We start from the raw sequence: 21,038 nt of genomic DNA, 5'->3' as shown, positions 1-21,038 counted from the left end.
GATTAAGGCACTATGCCGAAACGCATAGGTTAAATTGGAATTGATATGCTGGATCTAATCTAGTTTTTAACTTAAAGAAGTTGTCCACTACTATTCTTAGGATAGGGCATCAATGTCTGATTGGCTGAGGTCCGGCACTCGGCACCTCCACTGAACAGCTGTTGTTGGTGCCGGCAGCGGTAGCCACCTGCCGATAGTACTTACTTGCGGAGCTTGTCCATCTACTTGTAATGACTGGTGCTTGTTACTGCATTGAATTTAATAGGAAGCGGATGTGTAGTATCCCACGGCAGCCACTACATGTACATGGCCAAGCACCACAAATAAGTAGTTCCTGCCTGAGGTCGCTGCCGGCACAGATAACAGCTGATCGGTGAGGTGCCGAGTGCTGGACTCCTACCAATCAGACATTCATGCCCCATCCTGAGGATATGGCATCAATGTAAAAGTAATGGACCACTTATTTACATTTATTAAAGTTTTATGCCCACCTGAACATCTTTGTAGGATTTCATCTCTTCATATCTGCTTTCCTGCCTCCGCAGATTGGGTGAGCTGACTTTCCCGATTCTGTTTTACTTCAATGTACAGTATAGAGAGGGGCAATGTGGGGGACAACATAGACAGGGGCAGTAAAGATAGGAAGGACAATATAGACAGAGGGCAGTACAGAGAAGGAACATGGTATAGACAGGTAGCACAGTGTAGAGAGGGAGCAATAATAGAGAGGAGGTATAATATAGACAGGCGCAGTATACAGAGGCTATAGTATAGTACAATATAGATAGGGCAGTATAGAGAGGGGTATAGTATACACAAGGTGGCAGTATGGATAGGGAGCAAGTTATAGAGCGTGGCAGAATACATAGGAGATATAAGATATGGGCAGTGTGCAGAGACCGTATAAAGTTGGAAAAGTTCAGATAAGAGCCATAGAATATAGAAGGGCAGTAATAGGGACAGCATAGAGAGGAAGCACAGTATAAACAGTGGGTAGTATAGAGAAGGACAGTATATGGAGGGGTAGTGTGGGTGTTAATATAAGAAGGAGGTAATATAGAGATGAGGCACACAATACAGAAGGGCATGGTATGGACAGGGCAGCATAAAGAAGGGTCATACTATAGACAGGTAGCACAGTTTAGAGAAGGAATATAGTATAGACGGGGCAGTATAGAGAGGGGCACAGCATAAAAAAGGGACGCAGCGTAGATAGTTGCAGTACAGTGATGTGGCGGAAAATAAAGGAGTCTATGTATGGAGAGTTGGCAGTATAAAGAAGATGAAGTATTGAGATGTGGCACTCTATAGAGAGGGGCCAATGTTAGCAGTATACAGTGAAGATAGGAACAGACAAGAGGGGACAGATTGAGGGACAGTGTTGACAAAGCATGTAGGGAAACGGGGTAGAGGGGAAAGCATGAAGTGGGTGCAATGTGGTGGTTATAGTTCATAAGAGGGGACAAGGTGAAGGTTATAGCTCAAAAGGGATAATGGCGTTAGGGTACGTGTCCACGCTGTGTACAGGCAGCGCTTTGGATGGAGCAGAAACCCCGCTCCGCCCAAGGTGCCGCCCCCTATTGTATACGCGGTGATACTGCATGTGTTCATTGAACACATGCGGAATCCCCGCATTGTGTTCATAGACTGAGTTATTTATCTTGCGGAGACGGAGCGCAACATTCTGGACGCTGCGGATTGCACGCAGCGTCCAATCCGTAGCAAATCCTGTTGTAATCCGGATAGTGGAAACATACCCTTGTAGTTCACAAGAGTCATTGGTAATGTTATAGGACAGTGTGGAGGTCAAAAGTGATAAAGGCGGACAGTGTGGAGGTTACAGTTGTTAAGGACAAACAGTGTGGAGGTTAAAATACGTAAGGGGAGATGGTACGGTGGCCATAGTACATAGAAGCAGATGCTGTGGAGGCTATAGTTCATAAATACAGACAATGTGGAGGCTTATGGTTCATAATGATAAACAGTGGAAAGGTTATAAATCATAAGGGAGGCTGTGTGGAGGCAATAGTTCATAAGGGTGGGTTGTGTGAAGCTATAATTCATAAGGGCATATGGTGTGGAGGCCACAGTGTATAAGGGTGTATGGTGTGTAGTCTAGTTCCTAAATGCGGATGGAATGGGGGATATAGTTCAGAAATACGGGCTGTGTGGAGGTCATAGTTCATAAGGGTTGATGGTGTGGAGATTATAGTTCATAAGGGGCATAGTGTAGAGGTTATACTTCATAAAGGCAGATGGTATGGGGGCCATCGTTCATAAATGTAGATGGTGTAAAAGCTATAGTTCATAAGGCACATCTCACATTGCAATTGACCGCTGTACTAAGCCAGATGTACATACAGTTGTATGAATGTACAGCACCCAGGCAGATGTTGACTTCTTCTTCATGTAAGTACATAATGTACATTATTATTATTATTAGTAGTATTATTTATATAGCGCCATTAATTCCATGGTGCTGTACATGAGAAGGGTGATAACATGCAAAGTTATAGATATCATTAACAGTAAACAAATTTACAATGACGGACTGGTACAGAGGGGAGAGGACCCTGTCCTTGTGGACTTACATTCTACGGGATAGTGGGGAAGAGACAGAAGGTCGGGGGTGCAGCAGCTCTGGTGGTGATAAGGCGGCAGTTCGGGCGGTGGTGACACTCTCTCTCTCTCCTTTTTCAGGGTTCCTTTAAAATTCAGCCTTCGCCAGATCCGTCTGAACAACGGTCTGCTGCCACACGTTCCTCGGCGGATCCGTTTTCCGCCGTTTTGGCGGTTAACAACTGATCCAAAAGACGGATGTGTGAAACAGGCCTTAGACAGATTCCGGTTCCATGTACAGTATGTATGTAGAATGTTAGAGTTGGAAGGGATCTCCAGGGTCGTGTCCAATACACTGCTCATTGCAGCGCAGATCTCATTAAACCATCTGCGATAGATGCCTGCCTACCCTCTGTTTGAAGACATCCATTGGAGGAGAACTCACCACCTCTTGTGGCAGCCTGTTCCACTCATTGATCATTCTCATTGTCAAAATTTTTTTCTAATATCTAATGTGTATCTTGTGACTTTCAGTTTCATTCCATTCCTTCTCATGTTTCCATGTGCAAATGAGAATAAGGATGATCCCTCTACACTGTAGCAGCCCTTCCGATATTTGTAGACAGCTATTAAGTCTCCTCTTAGCCTTCTTTTTTGCAAGCTAAACATTCCCAGATCCTTTAACCGTTCCTCGTAGGACATACTTTGCAGTCCGCTCACCACCCTGGCAGCTCTTCTCTGAACTTGTTCCAGTTTTTCAATGTCTTTTTTGAAATGTGGTGCCCTGAACTGGACACAGTATTCCAGATGTGGCCTGACCAAGTAGGAGTAGAGGGGGAGAATTTCTTCACGTGATCTAGACTCTATGCTTCTCTTAATAGATCCTAAAACTGCGTTTGCCTTTTTTGCTGCTGCATCACACTGTTGACTCATGTTCATTCTGTGATCTGTTAGTATACCCAAGTCTTTTTCACATGTGCTGTTGATTAGCTCTATTCCTCCCATTCTGGAGATGTCATTTTTGTTTTTCTTGTCCAGGTGTAGAATCTTGCCTTTCTCCCTGTTAAGTACTATTCTATTAGTCACTGCCCATTGCTTAAGCTTTTAACTAGATGCTTCTGAATCCTTTCTCTGTCTTCTCTAGTGTTAGAGCTATCCCTCCTAGCTTTGCATTTTCTGCAATTTTGATTAGTTTACCTTCAGTTCCTTTATCTAGATCATTTATAAAAATGTTGAACAAATGAATGTACAGAGCACAGACAGATGCTGGCTCCTAACCCCGTATATGTATGTACAGACTGATGCTGGCTCCTGCCCTATGTATAGATCACAGATAGATGCTGGCTCCTCCCCTATGTATGTATGTAAAGAGAACAGACAGATGAATTGCTGTCAGAGGAGCTGAACACTGTTGAAATGGACAAAACAGCTATAGTCAGCACACACTATACTGTGAGCTGCGGACGTACACCCTGACATTTTGACAAACAGCTCCCTCTGCACAAATGCACTGCAGAAGCTTTCTGTCAAGGTTTTGGGGCGTGCTTATAGACGATGTTCACAATATAGTGTGTATTGAGTATAAAGGCTCCATCCACGCCCCTGTGACTGAGAGCCAGCAGCTCCTGTGAAGAAATAAGTTTTTTCTCCTAGTAGCTACAGTTTCTGTAAGGCAGCCAGTCAGCATTGTGACACTATTTACCTGAAGATTAACTCTGTTTCTGCAGGTAAATAGCATTTTCCAAAGTGACAGGTTACCTTTAAATAATTTATGTTTCTTAAAGTTGTAACATGCTCATTTTTGTATATGTTGCACTTCTTCCTGGCATATCAATCAGTGAGACTTCTGATGCTGATGTTAATCAAATATTTGCTTTCATCATTAAAAAGGAGTGGTCCAGTACCTAAAGTGTCTTTTCAAAACATCTATCTTTACTCCCTAACCACTTTTGAAGTTAGCTAAATTATGAAATATCCTTCACATCTCCTTATCTATCTAATCTCTAAGAGTGTTTTTTTTTACTGCCGTTCCTTTGATGTTTCGTATGAGGAGTCTTAAATAGTATGTCACAGAAGGCTGGGGCTGCACTCACTTTCCAGCAGATTCTATCACTCCTCCTGAAATAGGTCATCATCATGGGGCAGTTTTGCAGTTACTTATTAATCTCTTGCCTCACCGCCCACTGAAGATGTCTTGGACCCATCGTGATAGACGCTGCGGGAGGAATACAACACCCACAATCTGCTTCTATCTCCAACATCACATCTTCTTAGGCTATGAGCACACGTAGTTTTAGGTCATGAGGATTTTTCCGCGTGGATTTGGAAAAATCCGCAGGTAAGTGGTCTGTATAACCCCTTCCCCCTTTTATGACCTCTGCTTAACTCTGTGCATTTGGCCTGGGCTTTCACTCACACCTGATTGTCTTTAGTTGCACATATATTCACCACCATGGGTCTGCTCCAGACGTAGTCGGCTCCATAAATTTCAAAGTACTAATTTCTAAGTACTTTGAATTAGACTTGAATTGGACTGGAATTGACTATAAGGTAACGGACTATAACACCACAGCAATGTTTCGCCTTCTTTATACTATCACCCCCATACTACTCTATTTCTCCCTAACTCCTGCAATCCCTCCACCCAGTAAGGAACTTGTCATTTCCCCCTCCATCCTTCCCAGCCATCTCACCTCTTCGTCACAACTGTTCCTCCACATACAATCCTTTTTCTCCAGACCCACACGGCCACATCATGACCTATCCTACTCCCACCTTCTAATGCTCTGTCTACTACTCCTTATTGCTGGCGAGTCGCGACGTATCCCCAAATCCTGTCCCTCCTCAACACCTCCCTACACTCACTTCTACCACCCTGCCACGATCCTCTACACGTCTTCGCAACCATGATAACCTCATTCCCATTCATCCAGCCCCCACTCCCTCACCCCCCACCTCTTTATCACCAACAAACTCTCCTTGCCATCACTGAAACCTGGCTCACTCCCTCTGACACAGCCTCTCCAGCTGCGCTTTCCTATGGCGGATTCCATCTCTCTCACACCACTTGCCCCAGCAACAAACGTGGTGGAGGAGTTGGCTTGCTCCTGTCTGATACCTGCTCCTTTACCCCAATTCCTTTGCCACCCTCCGCTACCCTTCCCTCATTCGAGGAGCACTCCGTCTGCATCTATTCCCCCTCCAACCTCCAACTGGCTGTCATCTACCGCCACCCCAGAACTAGCCATCTCCACCTTTCTCGACCACTTCACCACCTTGCTACTCAATTTCCTTTCTGCTGTCATCCCCACCATCATCATGGGCGACTTCAACATCCCCATTGACACATCACCCCGGCTGCCTCTAAACTTCTATCACTCACGGCTTCCCTCGGCCTCACTCAATGGTCCTCTGCGGCCACTCACAAAGATGGTCACACGCTGGACCTTATCTTCACCCGACTCTGTTCCCTCACTAATCTCAATAACTCACCCCTCCCCCTGTCTGACCACAACCTACTGACATTCTCCTCCCTCTCCTCTCCTACTGTGCAACCCCCGCTCCATAAACTCGCTCACCCTCTCAGGAATCTCAAACATCTCAATTTACAATCACTCTCTGAATCCCTTCTCCCTCTTACAGACATAGCTTCCTTTCATGACACAGATGCTGCTGCCACCTTTTATAACACCACAATAACAGCAACGCTTGATTCGGCTGCCCCCTCACGCAGAGCAAAACTCGAACAATCAACAGGCAGCCCTGGCTCACCAGCCTGACCAAAGAACTGAGATGGGTTTCCAGGGCCACTGAGCGGAGATGGAAGAGAACCCGTTCTACTGAGCACTTCAACGCATACAAGCAGTCACTTGCCAGCTTCAAGTCCACGCTCTCTGCCGCAAAACAAACTTACTTCGCATCTCTCATATCCTCCCTGTCTCACAACCCTAAACAGCTCTTCAACACTTTCAATTGTCTACTCCGTCCCACAGCACCTCCTCCCCCTCCTCTCATTTCTGTCGAAGACTTTGCCTCCTTCTTTAAGCAGAAGATCGACACGATCAGACAAAACTTTGGCCCGCAGCCCTCAATGCCCCTCTTAGCCGCTCAGTCCTGTTCTGCAAAAGCCAGCTTCTCCATCATGACAGAAGATCAGCTCTCCACCCTTCTGTCAAGATCACACCTCACCACTTGTGCCCTCGACCCACTCCCGTCTCACCTCATCCCTAACTTGGCCACAGTCCTCATCCCATCTCTAACACACCTTTTCAACCTTTCACTTACAAATGGTGTCTATCCCTCATCCTTCAAACATGCCTCAATCACACCCATCCTCAAAAAGTCCTCCCTTGATCCATCCTCTGTGTCTAACTATCGCCCAATATCTCTTCTCCCTTACGCCTCAAAACTACTGGAACAGCATGTATATCTTGAACTGTACTCCCACCTCTCCTCCTGTTCCCTCTTTGACCGGTTACAGTCAGGCTTCTGACCGCATCACTCAACTGAAACTGCCCTAACTAAAGTCACTAACGACTTACTAACCGCAAAGAGCAAGCGACACTACTCTGTCCTCCTTCTCCTGGACCTGTCCTCTGCCTTCGACACCGTAGACCATTCCCCTCCTGCTACAGACTCGCTCATCTCTTGGCATCACAGACCTGGCCCTATCCTGGATCTCATCATACCTAACAGACCGAACATTTAGTGTCTCCCTCTCACACACCAACTCCTCACCTCGCCCCCTGTCTGTCGGTGTTCCCCAAGGCTCTGTCCTAGGACCCCTACTATTCTCCATCTATACCTTCGGGTTGGGACAGCTCATAGAATCTCACGGTTTGAAGTATCACCGCTATGCCGATGACACACAGATCTACCTATCTGGACCCGACCTCGCCTCCTTACTGACTGAAATCCCACAATGTCTGTCTGCTATCTCAGCCTTTTTCTCTGCTCGCTTTCTCAAACTGAACATGGACAAAACAGAATTCATCATCTTTCCCCCATTTCACTCTACCCCTCCATCAGACCTATCCATCAATGTCAACAGCTGCTCTCTTTGCCCAGTCCCGTACGCTTGGTGCCTTGGGGTGATCCTCGACTCTGCACTCTCTTTCAAACCACATATCCAAGCCCTCGCCTTCTCCTGCTGCCTCAAACTCAAAAATATTTCCCGGATCCGCTCAATCCTCAACCATGAAACCACAAAAACACTAGTGCATGCTCTTATCATCTCCCGCCTCGACTACTGCAACCTTCTACTCTCTGGCCTCCCCTCTAGCACTCTGGCTCCGCTCCAGTCCATCCTACACTCTGCTGCCTGAATAATCCACCCGTCTCCCCGCTATTCCCCAGCCTCCCCACTATGCCAGGCCCTTCACTGGCTTCCTATCGCCCAGAGGCTCCAATTCAAAACCCTAACCATGACATACAAAGCCATCCACAACCTGTCTCCTCCATACATCTGTGACATGGTCTCTAGATACCTACCCGCACGCAACCTTCGATCATCTCAAGATCTCCTTCTCTACTCCCCCCTTACCTCTTCTTCCCACAACCGCATACAAGACTTCTCCCGTGCTTGCCCCATACTCTGGAACTCCCTGCCGCAACACATCAGACTCTCACCATCAACGGAAACCTTCAAGAAGAACCTGAAGACTCACCTGTTCCGACAAGCCTACAGCCTGCAATGATCATCGGTCTACTGAACCACAGCATGACCTGCTCTACCCTCTCCTACTGTTTCCTCACCCATCCCTGTAGACTGTGAGCCCTCGCGGGCAGGGTCCCCTCTCCTTATGTACTTGTGTGTCCTTTGTCTTACACATGTTTACTATACTTGTCTGTATTTCCCCTTTTCACATGTAAAGCGCCATGGAATAAATGGCGCTATATAAATGCAAAATAATAATAATAATAAATTCTCAGGTCAAAAGACCTGCGGTTTAGCCCTGCGGTTTCACACCTCTACAATGGAGAAGGTGTGAAACCGCAGCGGAATCCGCACACAGAATTGACATGCTGCGGATTTGAACCTGTAGCAAATCCGAGCGGAAAAATCCGCAGCATGTGCACAGCGTTTTCCAGTTTATCATTGAAAACAATGATACTGTACAACGCAGCTAAATCTGCTGCGGACCCACAGAGCGGAAACGCTGCGGATACGCAGCAGAATCCGCACCGTGTACACATAGCCTAACTGTAAAACAAGAGGTCATCGGAGGAAGGGGGGATGAGGCAATGAGTGACAAAGCGCTGCCACATAGCTTTTAGCACCATCCTTTTTATCAGGCAGTGATAAAAGCAGCGCGTTACACCAGCAACGCCCCATAGCTTTTAACTCCACCCTCAAACGAATCGTCATCATGGGGCTCCGCTCATGTTGCCCACTGCTTCTATCGCTGCCTCCTAATGACAATTAGTTTGTAGGCAGTGCTAGAAGCTGTGGGGTTGTCCTTTTGTCATTCTCTGCTTCTATCCCTGCCTCCTGACATCTTGTTTCACAGTTAGAAGATGCGGCAGCGATAGAATAATGAGGGCGGCTGTGCTCATCTCTCCTGCAGTGTCTATCACCATGAACCCAGGGCGGCGATGCAAGAAACTGTATCAAGTAAGGGTCCTGTTACACTAAACGACGCACCAGCGAACCCAACAACGATACGACCTGGTCAGGATCGCTGGTGCGCTCTCAAACAGGCAGACTCACCAGCGATCAGGACCAGCGAGGGCGCTGGTAACCAGGGTAAATAGCGGGTAACTAAGCGCACGTGGCACTTAGTTACCCGCTGTTTACCTTGGATACCAGCTCCCAGCACGAGCACGCTGGTATCCAGGATACACAGCGGGTAACTAAGGGACGCGCGCTCTTAGTTACCCGCTATTTACCCTGGATACCAGCTCCCAGTGTCTGCTTACAGCTCTGGGAGCTCGCTGATCGTTGGTCTCCCGCTGCCACATGCAAGGGGAGACCAACGATGGAAAAACGGCCCAGGACATTCCTGCACGATCAGCGATACCCGGCGAGGGGGCCAGTCGCTGATGCGTGCCACACACAGCGAGATCACTGGCGAAATCGCTGATTCGTCACAAAATCGGTGACGCATCAGCGATCTCGTTAGCGATCTTGCTTAGTGTGAAGTACCCCTAACTGGAGCACTGACCCCCAATGACATGCTGTTCCAGGGGGGCAATAGACTCAGCAGAGAAGTGAGTGCAGCCCCAGCCTCCTGTAACATCTTGTTACAGGCAGAGAAAGTGAAGTATGAAAAAAAAAAAAACCCAGTCCATTGTGCTGTAAAAATGAGCTAGTAACATGATGTTCCAGGTCAGTACGATACAAAATTTGCACAGTTTTTATTTAAATAGCTTGAATGAGAGTGTTGAATTTTTTTTTTTAAGTTTGTAAGAAAAAAAATTGGCTTGTGTCAACAATTTCGGAGAACCATATTTTTTTTCATTTTTCCATTGATGGTCTTGTCCAAAGGTTGGAATTAGGTTTTCATTTAAACCATTTAGGAATACATACATTAGGTCTACTTTTTATAGGTTATTGAGGCAACTGAAATACCGCCAATTCTGACTTTTCTATTTATCCTGTTTCAGTATTCACTGCTTGGAGTAAATATTTTTCTATTACATATGTTTGGACAATTACATAAGTAGAAATACCATATATGTTAATTTTTTGTATTTTTCCACTTACATTTTAGGAAAGGGGCTCATTTAAGATTATACATATTGTTTTAACCCCTTTACTACATTAGACGTACTATTTCGTCCATGTGACCTGGGACTTAAGTCCCAAGGACGAAATAGTACGTCATGCCCTTTAATGCGACATTGCGACTTAAGTCACGGTGATCGCATTAAAATGCCGACGCCATCTTACCTCAGAGTAGATGGCCTCGGCATCCCGGGCTGTCTCCTCCCTGGCCCGCCCCCCTGTGCGCTGTGACTGGCTGTTCAATTCCGAACAGCCAATCACAGCGCTTCTCATTGTTTCAGCCAATCAGATTGCCTGAAACAACGAGGTCCTAGGCTAGGATCGAGTACCGATGTACTCGATCCTAGGGCCGGTGTCTGGCAATGTCAGGCAATGGCGAAAAGCCCCCGGATTGGCGCGATCGCCGATCTAATCGATTGCACCAATCGCAGCGCACAGCGGTGGAATATCACTGCTGTGCCCTGCTGGTACCGGCCCGGATCGGTGCTGTAATAGCACCGATCCTAGGACAGACCCAGCAGGAAGTGGTTGGCGCAATTGATTAGATAGGTGATCGCGCCAACCACAGGGCACAGCTGCGGTGACGCTGTGACCGCTCCGTGCCCTGCTGGTGACCTGACCATGACCTGCCTAGGAATCGGAGCTGTGAGCTCCGATCCTAGGCAGTTGCCATGGTCACCAGGCAGAGCAGGGATTGGTGGATCGATGTAATGATTCGATCCCACCAATGACAGGTCACAGCAGCGATGTGACCGCTCTGTGACCTGTCCTTGACCTGAAAGTGACCTGTCTGCAGGGGTCCTCACTCTAGCTGAGGATTCCTGCAGAGGTCAGACGTGGCAAGAGCTCCTGTGCTGGGTATTGTGGTGCCACAATTTGTAGCATCACAATCCCTGCAGAAAAAAGAAGAAAGAAAAAAGAACACTACAACTGTAAGTGTTAACTGATCTCTGATCCCTTGCCCAATCTATCTTCACCCTCCAATATATCTTCATCCCCCTTTTACCCCCGTGATGTGACGGGTGGTCGCGTGGTTAATGGGAGGTGTATGTCACATGCATGGATGCTCCCTGCAATGCAACCCAGAGTATTTTGTTGGTAGTGTACATGAGCACTAATATGGCGTTTAGTGCACTGGGTCCGGGTTGCGGGTAGCTATGAGAGATGGGAGGGTTTGGCTACCCATACTGCCTCACCTTTGGGTGAGGGTGCGGACTGTACCCCATTTTACCTGAAGATATGTGTATGTTCAGGACCTGTGGTGAGGTCATGACCATGTGACCAGCTCATGTGATCCATACCTCAATTATGGGTGTGGTTACACGGCTATGTAATTGAGGTGTTTAGCACATGTGAGTGAGTGTGAGGGAGTCTGTCAGAGTGTGGACAGACTTCCATGTGTCCAGGTGGGACACTACAGAGTGGTCTATGTTCTAAAGAAGGAGAAGCCTTCCTGTGTCTGCGCTGCTATGGACATTGCCCTGGCCTGTGTGTGCACAGGACCTGAGGGAACCAAGCCCAGCTAAGGACTGTTTTTGTGTTGCTGTAAGACTGTTTGCCTTTTGTTCATGCTTCAATGGTTTATGGAGAAAATAAACCGAATGGACTCGTTTTAACCCTGCGTGTGCCTCCAAGACCTGCAAAGTGAGTAACCCCCGTCCACAGACAGTGAGGAACGTTACACCCCCTCCACCCCCCCTTTCACCCCCCTCCACCCCCCCTTTTGTGCCGCCTCCATGCACAGCCGCCGAGTGTTGATCGGTGACGCAGATCACCGATCAACACTCGTGCTCGCTTTTTTTTTCCACTCAGCCCCCTTTGCGCCACCTTCGCACACACATCCCGCAGCCGCAAAACTTTGATAAGTGACGCGCATCACTTATCAGAGCTTGTGCCTGCCGTTTTTGATTTTTTTTCACCCCTTTTTTGCCACCTAACTACAACCCTAACTGTTGATCCCTGCCCGATCTCTATTCATCCACCCCAATCCCCTCAGCCCCCTCTTTTTACCCCTCTTTGCGCCGTTTCCGTGCGCACATTTAGCAGCAGCCGAATTTTGATAAGTGACGCAATTCACTTATCAAAGCTCGTTCCGGCTGTTTACCATTTTTCTTTTTCACCCCCCCTCCCCTTTGCGCCACCCCTGTGCGCACATCCAGCAGCCACTAAATTTTGATAAGTGACGCCGTTGGTCCGGACACGTTTTCAGGCCATCCACAAATTCCTGCATTATAACGATAATGCAGTGTCCCTCACGAGATGACCCCAACTTTGACCGTCTGTTCAAAGTTCGGCCGGTCATCGAACACTTCAACAAAAAGTTTGCTGAAGTGTATGTGCCCCAAAGGGACATCTGCGTGGATGAGTCCTTGGTCCATTTTAAGGACAAGCTCGGATTCCGTCAATATCTGCCCAGTAAGAGGGCCAGGTATGGAATCAAACTCTATAAGCTGTGTGAGAGTACCTCAGGGTACACCCACAGGTTTAGAGTGTACGAATGAAAGGACACCAGGATTGAACCCCCTGAGTGTCCTGTCCTGGGAGTGAATGGGAATAAAGGTTATCACCTCTACACTGATAACTTTTATACCAGCGTCCCACTCTACAAATCCCTCTCTGCGTGAGGTACCACAGCCTGCGGTACTGTCCGCAAAAATCAGAGAGGCCTCCCGAAGACGCTACTTGGGCAGATGCTCCGAAAAGGTGAGAGCAGAGCCCAATGTAGCGACGACCTGCTGTTGGTCAAGTACAAGGACAAGAGAGATGTCCATCTCTTGACCACCATACACGGTGATGGCAGTACCCTCTGCACTGTACGGGGTACCTCTACACAGGTCCTCAAACCGACATGTGTAGTGGGGTACAACAAAAAAATGGGGGGAGTTGATCTCTCCGATCAACTCCTCCAACCGTACAATGCATTGAGGAAGGCCAAGGTGTGATACAAAAAGCTGGCTGTGCACATCGTCCAAATGGCAATGCTCAACGCATTCCTGCTATCACAATGTGCACGCCACACCGATACATCGTACCAGGGCTGTGGAGTCGGAGTCGTGGAGTCGGTGCTCATTTTGGTGGAGTCGGAGTCGGTGTAAAATGGACCGACTCCGACTCCTAAAATATATAATAAATTGGGTACAGTAATTCAATGCAGGATGTGCTGAATATTTTTTCATAGGAGTTTGGGAAAGTTATGAAATGTCCTATAAATGGCTGTTATATTCCTGATCTAAGGCTACATTCACACACAGCATTTTTCCTGTGTTTTTTGAGGATACGTTTTTCAGCTGCAAAAGCTGATCATCTTTTTAAAAAACTGCATCACCTGAAAGGTTTTTGAGCTCATAGATAATGTTTTCAATAGCAAAAGCAGATTAGAAATCTGCTCTATCTATCCATTTATCCATATCTGTCTATCCATATCGTATCTGTACCACAAAGAATGAAAACCGGGTAGTACACCAATATATATTCTGTTCTATCTAAATATCTTGATTATTGGATCATAAAAATGATTAAATGTCTGAGGTTCACATTGTACTACAATAAATTTTTCACTTAAATATAAGCAATATGTGTGGGAGTCGGAGTCGGAGTCGTGGAGTCGGAGTCGGTGTAAGGGAAATTGAGGAGTCGGAGTCGGAGTCACAGGTTTGGCTTACCGACTCCACAGCCCTGCATCGTACCTTGAGTTCCAGGAGGTAGTGGTTAAGGCCCTGGTGTTTGGCACTCTGGAAGGAGCGGGCTCTAGTACTTCTGGAACTGAAGGTGCTCGTATTGTACCAGGTCAGCATTTCCCGGGAGAGGTCCGCAAACTGCAAAAAGAGGTAAATCGCAAAACAGGTGCCAAGTGTGTTACAAACACGGAATACGCAAGGACACCATTTATCAATGCGACACCTGCCCCGAAAAACCTGGCCTGTGTATGAAGGATTGCTTCAAATTGTACCACACCTCAATGAACTACTAAGTTACTTTACCGGAAACATTAGATTAGTTGGGGCACATCTAGCTAAGTTCCTTGGGGGTCTAGTTTCCAAAACAATGTCACTTGTGGTTTTTTTTTCACTGTTTAGGCACATCAGGAGCTCTGCAAATGGAAAATGACGCCCGCAGACCATTCCATCTAAGTCTGCATTCCAAAACGTCACTCCCATCCGATCCCCGACGTGTGCCTAAACAGTTTTTCCCACATATGGGGTACCAGCGTACTCAGGACAAATTGGAGAACAACTTTTGGGGTCCAATTTCTCCTGTTACCCTTGTGAAAATTAAAAATTGGGGACTAAACGATCATTTTTGTGGGCACAAAATAGGATTTTTTATTTTCACACCGGGGCGTTATAAACTCCTGCGAAGCCCTAGGGGGTTCAAAGTGCTCACCACACATCTAGATAAGTTCCTTAGGGGGTCTAGTTTCCAAAATGGGGTCACTTGTGGGGGGTTTCCCTGCTTGGGCACATCGGGGGCTCGTCAAACGCAACATGGCGTCCGATTTCAATTCCAGACAAATTTAGGTTGAAAAAGTCAAACAGCGCTGCTTCCCTTCCGAGCCCTGCCGTGCGCCCAAACAGTGGTCTCCCCCCCCACATATAGGGTATCAGCGTACTCAGAACAAATTGGACAACAACTTTTGGGGTCCAATTTCTCCTGTTACCCTTGGGGAAAAATAAAAAAATTGTTGCTAACATCATTTTTGTGACTAAAAAGTTAAATGTTAATTTTTTCCTTCCATGTTGGTTCTGTTCCTGTGAAGCACCTGAAGAGTTAATAATCTTCTTGAATGTAGTTTTGAGTAGCTTGAGGGGTGCAGATTTTAGAATTGTGTCACTTTTGGGCATTTTCTGCCATATAGACCCCTCAAAGTGACTTCAAATGTGAGGTGGTCCCTATAAAAAATGGTTTTGTAAATTTTGTTGTAAAAATGAGAAATCGCTGGTCAACTTTTAACCCTTATAACTTCCTAACCAAAAAAAATTGTGATGATGTAAATTAGACATGTGGGAAATGTTATTTATTAACTTTTTTGTGTCACATAACTCTCTGGCTTAAGGGCATAAAAATTCAGAGTTTGAAAATTGCAAAATTTTCAAAATTTTTGCCATATTTCCGTTTTTTTTCATAAATAAACACAAGAATCGCCTAAATCCGTTGAAGCGTTCCAGAGTTATTACCTCATAAAGAGACAGTGGTCAGAATTGTAAAAATTGGCCCGGGCATTAACGTGCAAAACACCCTTGGGAGTAAAGGGGTTAAATATTTTATTAAAAAAGGTTTATTTTCCTTTTTAATTCATCTATTTAGGTAACATGAACCTTGATCCCCTCTTGATCGCCTATGCAACACACTGCAATACAATAATACTGTAGTGTACTGTGAAAGTGGTGATTTACTAATGTAAAGAAAAAGGAATTTCGCCATTGTTTTTTGGGTTTAGCTTTGACAGAGTCCATTGTGCTGTAAAAATGACCATCTAAGATCAGTCTTCAAAGATCTTACATGACAGGCATGGGGACTTTAAAAAGGCCTTTGCAACCAATCGGCACCCCATGATCATATCGCGCAGGTTACCAATGACTTATCAAAAGTGACACCCACAATCTTTAAGACTTTTAAATGCCAGTCAGGCTTGACAGCAGCATTTGATAGGTTAAACTGATGCGATCAGAGCTAGCTCTAATTGCATCAGTTACTGTCGAGTTTCAGCTATGTAACACAATAAATATCCGGCATGTAAGTACCAGTCTCAACTGCGTTACATTCAGGGGTTATGGAGTAGGAGAATGGAGGCCTTCAGTAGCTTCCCTGCTGCCATAGCAACACATCAGTACCAACAGTCCCCCCCAGTATCAAACCCCTTATATGCTGAGGATAGAGGGCAGCTCTGAGCTGCAGTTAGAAGCAGGTTCCAGCTATGCACCACCGCTCCTGGGCTCGTTCTATATTCAACATGTACATCACATGTCAGAAGGAAGAATCTCAGAAATTTGTGATATTTTCATTATGCATTACCACCTAGTGGTCATTCCAATAACTGCAGGATTATTTTAGATTTCTTATAGGTTTTGGACAATAATAATCTTTATTTTTATATAGCGCTAACATATTAAGGTCCCAATGAGGCATTATAAAGCAAATGAACAAATTCCACCGTCTTGTCTATCATTAATGTGGTTAAAAAAATTATATTAGAAATAAGGTAGTTTTTGAAAAGTTTCACGTTTACACCATTGTAAAATATTTATAGTGATGTATTGACAGAAAAAGTAGCAGTCTCATAATACACTCTAAGACTGTGTTCACATGTTGCATTTTTGCTACGTTTTTTTCCCGCAGGCAAAACCTGCTCTCTTAGCAGTAATGAAACATACTAATACTTGCATTTTTGCTGCATTTTTGCACTTACCCATTGTTTTCCATGGGTGAAACAACGCTGCAAATACACTGAAAAACCGCTGAAAAAAGTTTCCAAAAATGCAGCATTTTTCTAAATCAGTCAGAAAAAAACAGTGCGTACATGAAATTTCTGAAATCTCACACTTTGCTGGTACTGTAAAACGCAGCTTAAAATTTAAATAAAAAAACTCTGCAAAAACACGTGATCATAGCCTAAGGTTACAGTAAAGTTTGTCAATTTTTCTTCATTGCCAAGTCCCACACAAGTGCAGTCCCTTGAAAAAGTATTTATACCCTATGAACTTTTCCACATTTTTTCACATTACAGCTACAAGCTTGTATGTGTTTTATTGGGATTTTATGTGATATACCAACACAAAGTAGCAAGTATTTGTGTAGTGTGAAGGAAATTATACATGGTTTTCTAATTATTTTAAAAATATACATCTGAAAATTGTGATGTGCATTTGTGTTCATCCTCTTGTAGTCTGATAGCCCTAAATTAAATCATGTGTGCCCAATTGCCTCCAGAAGTCACATAATTAGTAAACTGAGTCTGTGTGTAATTTATTCTCAGTATAACTACAGCTGTTCTGTGAAAGCCTCAGAGGTGTGTTTGAGAACGTTGGGGATCAAATAGCATCATGAAAATCAAGGAACACACCAGGCAGGTCAAGGATAAAGTAGTGGAAAAGAGTAAAGCAGGGTTAAGTTATAAAAAAATAGCCCAGATATGAACATCTCATGTAGCACTGTATAATATAATAATAATAATCTTTAATTATATAGCGCCAACATATTCCGCAGCGCTTTACAGTTTAACAGTTTCAAAACACAAGTCATAAGTAACAACGTTAATAATACAATAATTAAAGTAAAATAAGATGACCCTGCTCGTGAGAGCTTACAATCTACAATGAGGTGGGGGAGATACAAAGTACAGGTGTGTATTTACAATGGTGTATTTACAATGATGGTCCAGCCATCTTGAGGTCGGGGATGAAAATAGTGAATGGGCTACACACACACACTTACACATAAAATAACTTTGATTAGGGAATGTGATAGGCTGCTCTGAACAGATGTGTTTTGAGGGAGCGCCCAAAACTGTGCAAATTGTGGATAGTCCTAATTTTTTGGGGTAGAGCATTCCTGAGGATTGGCGCACCGCGGGAGAAGTCTTGGAGTCGGGAGTGGGAGTGGGAGGTGCGGATTAGTGCAGAGGTTAGTCGAAAGTCTTTTGCAGAGTGCAGCAGTCGACTAGGCCGATAGACAGAAATGAGGGAGGAGATGTAGGGGGGTGCCGCACTGTGGAGAGCTTTGTGGGTGAGAACAAGTACTTTGAATTGGATCCTATAATGAATGGGCAGCCAGTGTAACGACTGGCAAAGAGCGGACGCGTCCCAGTACCGATTAGCCAGATGGATGACCCTGGCTGCTGCATTAAGTATGGACTGGAGAGGGGAAAGTCGAGTAATGGGGAGGCCAATTAATAGAGCATTGCAGTAGTCCAGGCGGGAGTGGATCAATGCGACAGTAAGGGTTTTTGTTGTTTCCATGGTGAGAAAAGGGCGAATTCTGGAGATGTTCTTTAGGTGTAAGCGGCAAGAGCGTGCAATAGATTATATATGGGATGTGAAGGAGACATAACGCCCAGACAGCGCGCCTCCTGCCGGGGTGTTATTATGGTGCCACCCACGGAGAGGGAAATGTCAGATTTAGGGAGGTTAGTAGTCGGCGGGAGCAGAAGTTCAGTTTTGTAGAGGTTGAGTTTCAGATAGAGAGCGAACATGATGTTGGAGACTGCGGACAGACAGTCACTGGCATTCTGTAGTACAGCGGGGTTAAGGTCGGGGGATGACGTGTATAGTTGTGTGTCATCAGCATAAAGATGGTACTGAAAGCAAAATCTGCTGATGGTCTGTCCAATTGGGGCCGTGTAGAGAGAAGAGAAGGGGGCCAAGGACTGAGCCCTGAGGTACCCTGACAGCGAGAGGAAGAGGAGATGACGTGGAACCAGAGAACAAAACACTGAAGGAGCGGTCAGAGAGATAGGAAGAGAACCAGGAGAGAGCGATGTCCTTAATGCCTAGTGACTGGAACCTATGGAGTAGGAGACGGTGGTCAACAGTGTCGAAAGCTGCAGAGAGGTCGAGAAGAATGAGCAGAGAGTGTTCACCGTTACATTTTGCTTTCAGAAGGTCATTAGTAACTTTTATGAGTGCAGTTTCAGTTGAATGTAGGGGTCGGAAGCCGGACTGTGAAGGGTCTAGGAGAGAGTGAGTGGAGAGGTAACGGGTAAGGCGGGAGTAGACTAGGCGCTCCAAAAGTTTAGAAAGGGAGATTGGAGACTGGTCTGTAGTTGTTTGTGCAGGATGGGTGGAGAGCAGGTTTGATAGAGTGTTTGAAGGAGGATGGGAAAATGCCCGAGGAGGAGAGCTTAAAGATTGCAGTTAGGTGAGTTGTGATGACTGGAGAGAGAGACTGGAGGATATGTGAGGGAATGGGGTCGGTAGTGCATGTAGTCAGACGAGAAGAGAGGAGTCTGGAGACTTCTTCTTCTGTGATGGGATCAAATGTGGAAAGTGAGCCAGGGGAAATGCAGGTAGGGAAGGGAATCACAGCACTTGGTGGTTGGGAGCGTATTTCCTGATGGATATTATCTATTTTCTCTATAAAATGGGAGGCCAGGTCATCAGCACAAATGTCTGAGATAGGAGCTTGTGCTTTTGGCCTGAGGAGGGAGTGAAAGGTGTCAAAAAGTTTCTTGGGATTGTTGGCTAGTGAGGAGATCAGGGTGGTGAAGTAGGTCTGTTTGGCGAGGTGAAGGGCAAAGTTGTAGGTTCTTAACATAAATTTGAAGTGGATGAAGTCTTCTGGTGTGCGGGTTTTTCTCCATCGGCATTCAGCACTCCTAGAGCATCGCTTTCTTGAAATTGAGTTTGCAATGTGAGCCAGGGCTGTTTTACTCTGTGTTTGGAGCTTCTTAGTTTGAGGGGCACTACCTGGTCAAGGGTGCTTCTAAGAGTGTTGTTGTAGTGATGAACAGCCAGATCAGGACAGGAAAGAGAGGAGATTGGGGACAGGGAAGATTATAGGGAGTCTGAAAATGTCTGAGGGTTAATGGCTTGTAGATTTCTGAATGTGTGATAGGTAGGAGTGTGCTGGGGTGGGCGAGGATTTGTGAGCGTGAAGGAGAGAATGTTGTGGTCAGAGAGGGGAAGCGGCGAGTTATTTAGGTAGGAGATTGAGCAAAGCCAGACAAAGACCAGGTCAAGGGTGTTACCATCTTTGTGTGTCTCAGAGGTTGAGAGCTGTGAGAGGCCAAGAGAAGTGGTTAGTGACAGAAGCTGGGATGCAGATGTGGAATTGCGGCTGTTAATGAGGATGCTGAAGTCTCCCAGGATAAGGGTTGGTAGTTCTGAGGACATGAAGTGCGGCAGCCAGGCTGAGAAGTGGTCAAGGAAGTGGATGGGTGAGCCTGGGGGCCAGTATATGACCGCTACTCTGAGGGAGAGGGGACAGAAGAGTCCGATGGTGTGGACCTCAAAAGAAGGGAATGAGAGTGATGAAATGGGGAGATGACCTGGAAGGTGCATTGTGGCGACAGAAGTATGCCGACTCCACCACCAGGTCTGTTTGTGGGTCTTGGGGAATGGATGAATTGTAAGCCACCATGGGAGATGGCAGCAGGAGAGTCAGTGTCAGAATCCTGAATCCAGGTTTCAGTGAGGGCCAACAGATTCAGAGAGTTGTTCAGAAAGTAGTTGTGCAGGAAAGGAAGCTTGTTACATACAGACCGTGGATTCCAGAGGGCACAATTGAAAGAAGGAGATGAAGGAGTGCAAGTAATATTAATTAGATTATTATGGTGTTGATATGGGGTAGGGGTTGAGGTTGGGGGATGGTGGACCAGGGTTGGGGGAGATATCCCCTGAAATCAGTAGGAGTAAGAACATAAAGAACAAGTGGTTCTTTGAAATGTTAGCTGTTTTTTTGTGCAATGTGTTTGGGCCAGATGGACTGAGGTTTTTCAGGAAGGTGAGAAGTGCATGGGAGCTGTACATGGGAGAGGGAAGTGTTATGAATGGGTCACCGAGGAGGAACAACAAAAAGCTAAGTCCCAGAAAACCAGAGAGGTTGGTCACTTTGCAGATTGCAGATCCCTGATCTTAACCACACAACTAACAGTAGCAGTGGAGCGTTCCTACGTTGTTCCTAGACACCTCGTCACCGCCAGAGGACTACATAAACCTAAAGCAAGAAAAGGGAAAACTAACTGCCCCAGAGCAGACCCCAAAAGAAAAGACAGCCCCCACACATGTATTGACGGTGAAGCAAGATGAAAACATATACA

At 45.9% G+C, this 21,038-nt stretch overlaps 1 protein-coding gene across 5 annotated transcripts in view; it reads right to left on the bottom strand.

Moving 5' to 3' along the window:
- Nucleotides 1-21,038, bottom strand: part of LOC141100498 (uncharacterized) — a 300,902-nt gene that overhangs the window by 270,964 nt on the left and 8,900 nt on the right. For 2 of the 5 annotated variants that reach the window (XM_073589053.1, XM_073589051.1), the window contains exon 2: nt 13,972-14,100. The exons of the other annotated variants lie outside the window; for them this stretch is intronic. The gene's annotated coding sequence lies outside the window, so the exon portion shown is untranslated. The remainder of the gene's footprint in view (nt 1-13,971; nt 14,101-21,038) is intronic. 5 annotated transcript variants of the gene reach the window in all.

This window comes from Dendrobates tinctorius, unplaced genomic scaffold, assembly GCF_039654945.1.
Source record: "Dendrobates tinctorius isolate UK_male_01 unplaced genomic scaffold, ASM3965494v1 ptg000105l, whole genome shotgun sequence".
NCBI classification, from domain to species: Eukaryota; Metazoa; Chordata; class Amphibia; order Anura; family Dendrobatidae; genus Dendrobates; species Dendrobates tinctorius.
This window is presented reverse-complemented; position numbering and strand designations above follow the sequence as displayed.